The following is a 6,030-nucleotide window of genomic DNA, read 5'->3' as shown; positions in this document are numbered from 1 at the left end:
GTACAACAGACAACTCGTATCAGTGCATATAACAGCATCTGTATGAACACATTACTTACAATGTATAAAATTGCACCCTTTTTTGTGAAAAATGCTCTTTCGTTATGTGTTTTATTTTCTGTTATCTGTATTTTTTTCCCATACTCATGTAACTATTTGCAACCAACAGTGTTTTTAATGTATTCCATTCCATTTGTATTCCATTTGTACCTTACTATGTGCCCATCCTGTAAAAATCCTAATAGGATTGACAGTATCTGAAATAAATAAAATAAAAATAAATAAAGACACACGCACCCAAAAATTAGGTGTCTATACACCTCAAAAAATGCAGTACAGTTGGTGCTGATTAGCATTGGAAGTAAATGCTAATCTAGTACAATGAAATGACATACCTTGTTGCAGGGTGCATTGGCCTTGCCTGTGGTGGGCAAACGGAAATACCGTACGAACTTGTGTAAGGGTGGCACTTTTTAATGCAAGAGCATTCCTTGGCTCATTGTGCGAAAACTCTGCCATCATCAGAAACTTGTAGCCGAAACGCGGCACGCAAATGACGTCATCGCCCCTCTTGGAACGATAGGTCGCCAGCGTCCCCACCACCACGTACCTCAAAGTGCGATTGAGGTGACCACTGACCCAGGGAGCCAGTTATGCGCCTTTCCTCAAATTAATCAGTCTAATCCTTCAGCTGGTTTTTGGAAAAAGAAAGGTGCATAACTGTGTTAATCTGTAGATGAATGCCACCGCCTACTCACTATGCGATTGAGGTGTCCACAGACACAGTGAACCAGTTCATTTACACATCATAAGAATTGCTTAGGTGCCCCCATTATTTTTTTGAAGTCTGGTGTGAATTTTGAAGGTGTGGCTCATACAAGAATGAAAATTAAACGTATAACCATATTTTTTCTCAATTAGTCCAAAATGGGGTGCGGCCCTTACATGAGATTATGCAGTGCACAACTTTCCACTGAAAAGTTATGCCCTTGCACAGTAAAAGTGCTGATAGAGTTTCTGAAGGTTCATTTTTGTGACTCGGGGTTTGCATTGTTGTCTTTTTAATGAATGTCTCCTGGCTGGCCCAGTGTTTATGGGTACTTTTCTTTGAGAGGAGAATATTTCATGAGAAAGCCATGGAAGCAAGTTCATTTCTTTGCTTCTGCGTCCACTGCTTTGTAGTCTGCTCAGCATTTTTTGTGCACTGGTCACTGCAGCTTGCTTGACTGCTCAGTGAAGTCGGACCAACGTGTGGGATTTAAAGGGCATATACATTGTGCTCCAGGTATGGAACTGCTGGTTAAAAGTAAAGAAAGCCATGCGGACAGTCCAAACAGGAAGAATGGCTGGAAAGCGTGAAGTAACAGCAGATGTGCTGAACAGCGGATAAGTTGGTGCCAAAGAAAAAAATAATTGTGAAGATAGTGAGGTCTTCCAGAGGGCTATGATAGCAGTCCCTGTCCCCACGCAGCATAAAGTATAGCGCACAGTCCAACAGGAGACCTTTTTTTTTTGGTAATAAAGCGATGTTGATTCCAGGAGGTGCACATTGTGCTACACCTTTGCTCAGGAACAGACTCCTCCCGAATATGCTCAGCTTTAAAGAGCCTTTGAAACGGGCCTTTGAAAAGGGCCTTTGAAAGTGGCTATCAAATGTCTGCATTATATAAAGTAAATGCTACTGAGCATGCATGCCACATACAAGAACTCAAACAAATGTGAGCTGGTATTTTAAAAATAATTTCTTTAAGGTCCCATTCCCGCACCTCGCTACAACCAGCAGCCCCAGTCTTTCGTTCAAGTCCTGTCTTGTGACGACAGTTGCCTTTTTGACATCAGCTGCGAGCGGGCTGTGATTGAGATGCTAAAAACCACAAGAACGTTCAATGGCGAATGAGGTGGGGGCGCGGCTGGCTGGAGCTGGCCGGGCATCCAGTCTCCCTCTATTTTCCTGCCCAGGGAGCGAGTCACCAAAAAAAAAAAAGTAAACAGTTGAGCCAAGGGGGCGGGGTGCGGTTTAAAAATTGCGCTGCTCATTTTATCATTCATTCATTCATCGTATTCTTACGAAATGAGCATTTTCTCCTTGAAAACAGCATCCCTTATCACTCCGTCATCACATTTCCAGCCTCCTGTTTTTTGTTTTTTTTTTCACAGCCCCATGCACATCACACCTTATATTCCCCAGACCTTTTCGCGACCCTCGGAGCAGCTTGTTTTTTCGGCTTTGGGGAGAACATTGCGGAGCGTAATCCTCAACTCTTTCCTGTACTACAAGCACAGCCCAGTGCACAATATGGTGGCACCCGTGGACCTCTTTTTGAAAAGGTGGCAGGTAATTTGAAGTTGTACCACCTTCCTTGGCCCCTACTAAACACAAAAATACTGCCATATGTCTGTCCACATCATTCGTGAAGTGCGGCAAGGTGTCTTAGATTTTGCACCTTAAAATGGCGCCGACTAATTCTATTTGCTTAGAATGAAAATAGAAACCTGTAATGCAAACTTTTAGAGCAGATCGGTTGGCGATCTACAGTGCCATAAATCGTTATTCAGCTTCCACCTTGCATCTGGATACTGTGGCCGTTTTTGAAGGAAGGGGAACCACTAAAGTGCAGTCTTATATCAAGCGTCAGAAACATCCATGACTTTGCTCACCAAAACTGTAGCATTCCTGGACGACACCAGCCAGGAATGCCTGATGGATGAAGAGGGAGGTTGAGAAAGAGGTTGGATTTGATGGCGATGGGAAATAGGTAGAGGCAGTGCTCGACGTTGGCGTAGAGGGAGGGGCAGTTGGAGCTGGAGGGATCAGAGCGGAATCGGTAGAGGTATAGCTTCAAAAGAACAAGGAGAGTGTTTGCTTGAATGTTTCGGGGTATGTGTGGTAATTGTGTCATTTCATGTTGGAACTATGTGTAATGTTCAATGATAATGTGTTTATATAGAGCCGTGCCAGGATGCTTATAGGTGGGTTGACTCGGGTAGTGTATATTGCTGCCTTACCCCTATCCTTTTGTACTATTGCTTCCCCTTTCTTTCCCTCTCCCTGTCCTTTTATTCCTGCTAGCCGCAGCTCAGGTGCTTCAGGTTTTGATGGCAGATGCTGCAGCTAGCAATGTCTTTTCCGTCCATTTTTATTTTTTTTTAACCAATAGCCACTAACAACAACTGACTCAGGGGAATGCCGGAGCCAAGATTACTTCAGCACCTGCTTCGTCTGCGAAGCAGGAGAAACATTATTTTAACAAGAGAACAAAGGGTCCTGAAGGGTGGGCTCCTACCTGTCCAAGAGTCCACGGGCCTTGGCCTCACAAAGAGCTCTGTCCACTATCCATTGTTTGGACAGCTGGTTGAACAACTCGCAGAGTGGCAGAGTGGCCTTCCATGAGGAGGGGGCTGGGTTGGGTACGTGGGGAACTGCCATGGATTGGGGACATTCCCAACGTTAGTGTATGAGGGTGGCCTTGTCCGCCCCACTTGTTGAGCTGAGTGGGAGGGTTGAGGCGAGATGTAGCAGTTTGTCTGCAGTTGCCGCCAAACCACACTGTATTTTGAATCTAGTGTATGGTGGGGAATGGTGGGAAGGTAAAGCAGCTGTTTTTGTAATTAGTGGTGATTTGGTGGTATGTGAGTAGAGCCTGCGGGTTTCCTGCATGGGCTTGGGTGTCCGAACTTCTGGGGCCCGGAGAGAGAGTCATCAAGTGAGCCAGCGCATGAACGCGCTCACTGGGGATCGAGGCATGCCCAGGAACCTAAGTGAGGGTTATCTCTTAGGTAAGCGTGTGTCCTGATGCGAGAATATGTCGGGCGGTTGATGTGATAATGCTTTGCTGATAGTGGCAGTACGCAGCTTGGGAGTCGGTGCAGAGTTGGCGTAGTGTTTGGTGTAATATATCCTACTCGGGGCTGGCGTCTGCTCCTTTGTAGTCGGGGTTCATATTTCTGGGTAGTGGTGTGATGCAGAAGTCACTGGGCTCGACCTCCAGTGTCGCCGGGTGCCTACCAGTTTTTTCCAAGGGGCACAAGCTTTTTTCTGGCCTGTTGCTTGGCTTCTTCTAGGTGAAATGGTCAGAAAAATGGTCTTCTACCCCAACCCGAGTAGATGAAGGATACCTTGTGACATGGCACTCTTTGGCAGCTGCCCTTCAAATCGTAGAAAGAAGAAAAGAATTGTGGGGGCCCACAAACTTGGCCATGTAAAAATTCAGGCGCGGCAGCTTCTGCAACAGACTTTCCCGCATATTAAAACAAACATATGCATATAGTTTTTTGTTTTTTTTTCTGACCCTTTCATCAATATCATTTCATTGGCCCTGACCGAAAGCACTCAAGTTCGTCGTCTGTGGCTTGGTATAACACCTGTACTTCCACGACGCTTCCATAATTTGCTGTGCTACTAATGAATGCATGCTCTTAAGGCCGCGCGGTGCAAGTTGTATAGCGAGGGGATCTTAGCAAAAAATATACAAAACGCGTTGAGTAGGGCTAAATGAGTATTATTTGACGCTTAATTAAAGCGTTAGTATTGTGAACAAGAATGCATATATAATTCGAGCACTCACACTGCACCCTGTCGAGTTACCATGGGATAATTGTGCTCCACTGTGCGGCATGCTTTGCGAGCGCAAGAAAAGCCAGGGAGAGCCGCGCGCTTTTGCGCCACGAAGGGGCCACGCACTTCCCTCGGGTGCCGCCAGCTTTGAGAACCCGCTTAAAATAAGTAAAAAGCTGGAGCGCGCGAATTCGGTGTGCGCACAGCCGCGAGCAATATGGAAGGAACAAACTTTTTGCGCAATGTCGCGAATTTTCTGGTTATTTCTCCATTAAAATTTAGAAAAAAAACTGCTCAAAAATTTCAGAGAATGTTTACACATTCGAATAACGCGAAAGCATGGATTTGTGCTACGTAGAAGACGACGATGAGCGGGCAGTGTCGCCGAACGGTGCGCTCGCGCTAGGCCAGCTGCAGACTCGAGACGATTTTCCCAACACACAACCTCCTCATAAATCTCTCAAAACTAGCCCATCGAGACATTATTAATCTTCCCAAGAGGTGCTCATTTTTTCCAAACACATCCAAAAAACATCACAACTATAAAATTATTCCTCCTTTTGCATGCAGCCTTCACGCATGTAAACGCATATATATATATATATATATATATATATATATATATATATATATATATATATTGCGAAGAAAAACTTTATCGACTGCTGTTTATAAGTTAAGTAAAAGGAGGAACATCGCTTCATATCGAAACATTTATTCGGTCGACATTCCGGCCAGAAGCTGGCCTTCATCAGGACTGAGTATGAAGGTATTGCACATGGGTTTGAAAAGGGGGGGGGGGGGGGGGGGCAAGAAAGAGGGGGAAGAGAAGGAAAAAAAAGGGGTGGGGGTTGGAAGCAGAGGAGAAAAATATACATGAAAAAAGCCACGGTGACCAGGTTTGAACAGCAATGTTCCCTTGTGGCCAGACCAGGTGGGAGAAAAAAATAATTCCCAGTCAAAAAAAACCATTGGAACCAATTGGACATTCCCATTGGTTCCAATTGGATTTCCCAATTGGTTCCAGTGGTGTTTTGGACACCCGACCAATTGGACCCAACTGGACTAGCCAATTGGACCCATTAGGCCAGGCAGTTATTTCACCCAGAAAATATTCACAAAATACATTGAGAGAGGTAGCTAAATGTTTGTGAATAATATGCTCTAGAATCTTGGACGAATATTTCTACAACTGAACATATAATATGCAAAAGGAAAACTCATTTATGAGGACTGCAGGGGGATGTCGTGCCTAGTGCCAATCAACATTGTTCTACGGAATTGAGATTAACATGTTTTTATGGAAATCGAAGTCAACAGGCACAAATACATCACACGCAAGCAACATTCAGGCACTATTAGCATATATTAGCTCAATATGTACATCCAACATACTTCTGCTCCAACTTATATACCCCATTTGTGAGGCTCTCATGCTGGGCCCAGTGGTGCTTGCCCACTGAGCGCAGTTATTT

Source organism: Amblyomma mixtum, chromosome 3 (genome assembly GCF_055824585.1).
Source record: "Amblyomma mixtum isolate Tamu chromosome 3, ASM5582458v1, whole genome shotgun sequence".
Taxonomy (NCBI): Eukaryota; Metazoa; Arthropoda; class Arachnida; order Ixodida; family Ixodidae; genus Amblyomma; species Amblyomma mixtum.
This window is presented reverse-complemented; position numbering follows the sequence as displayed.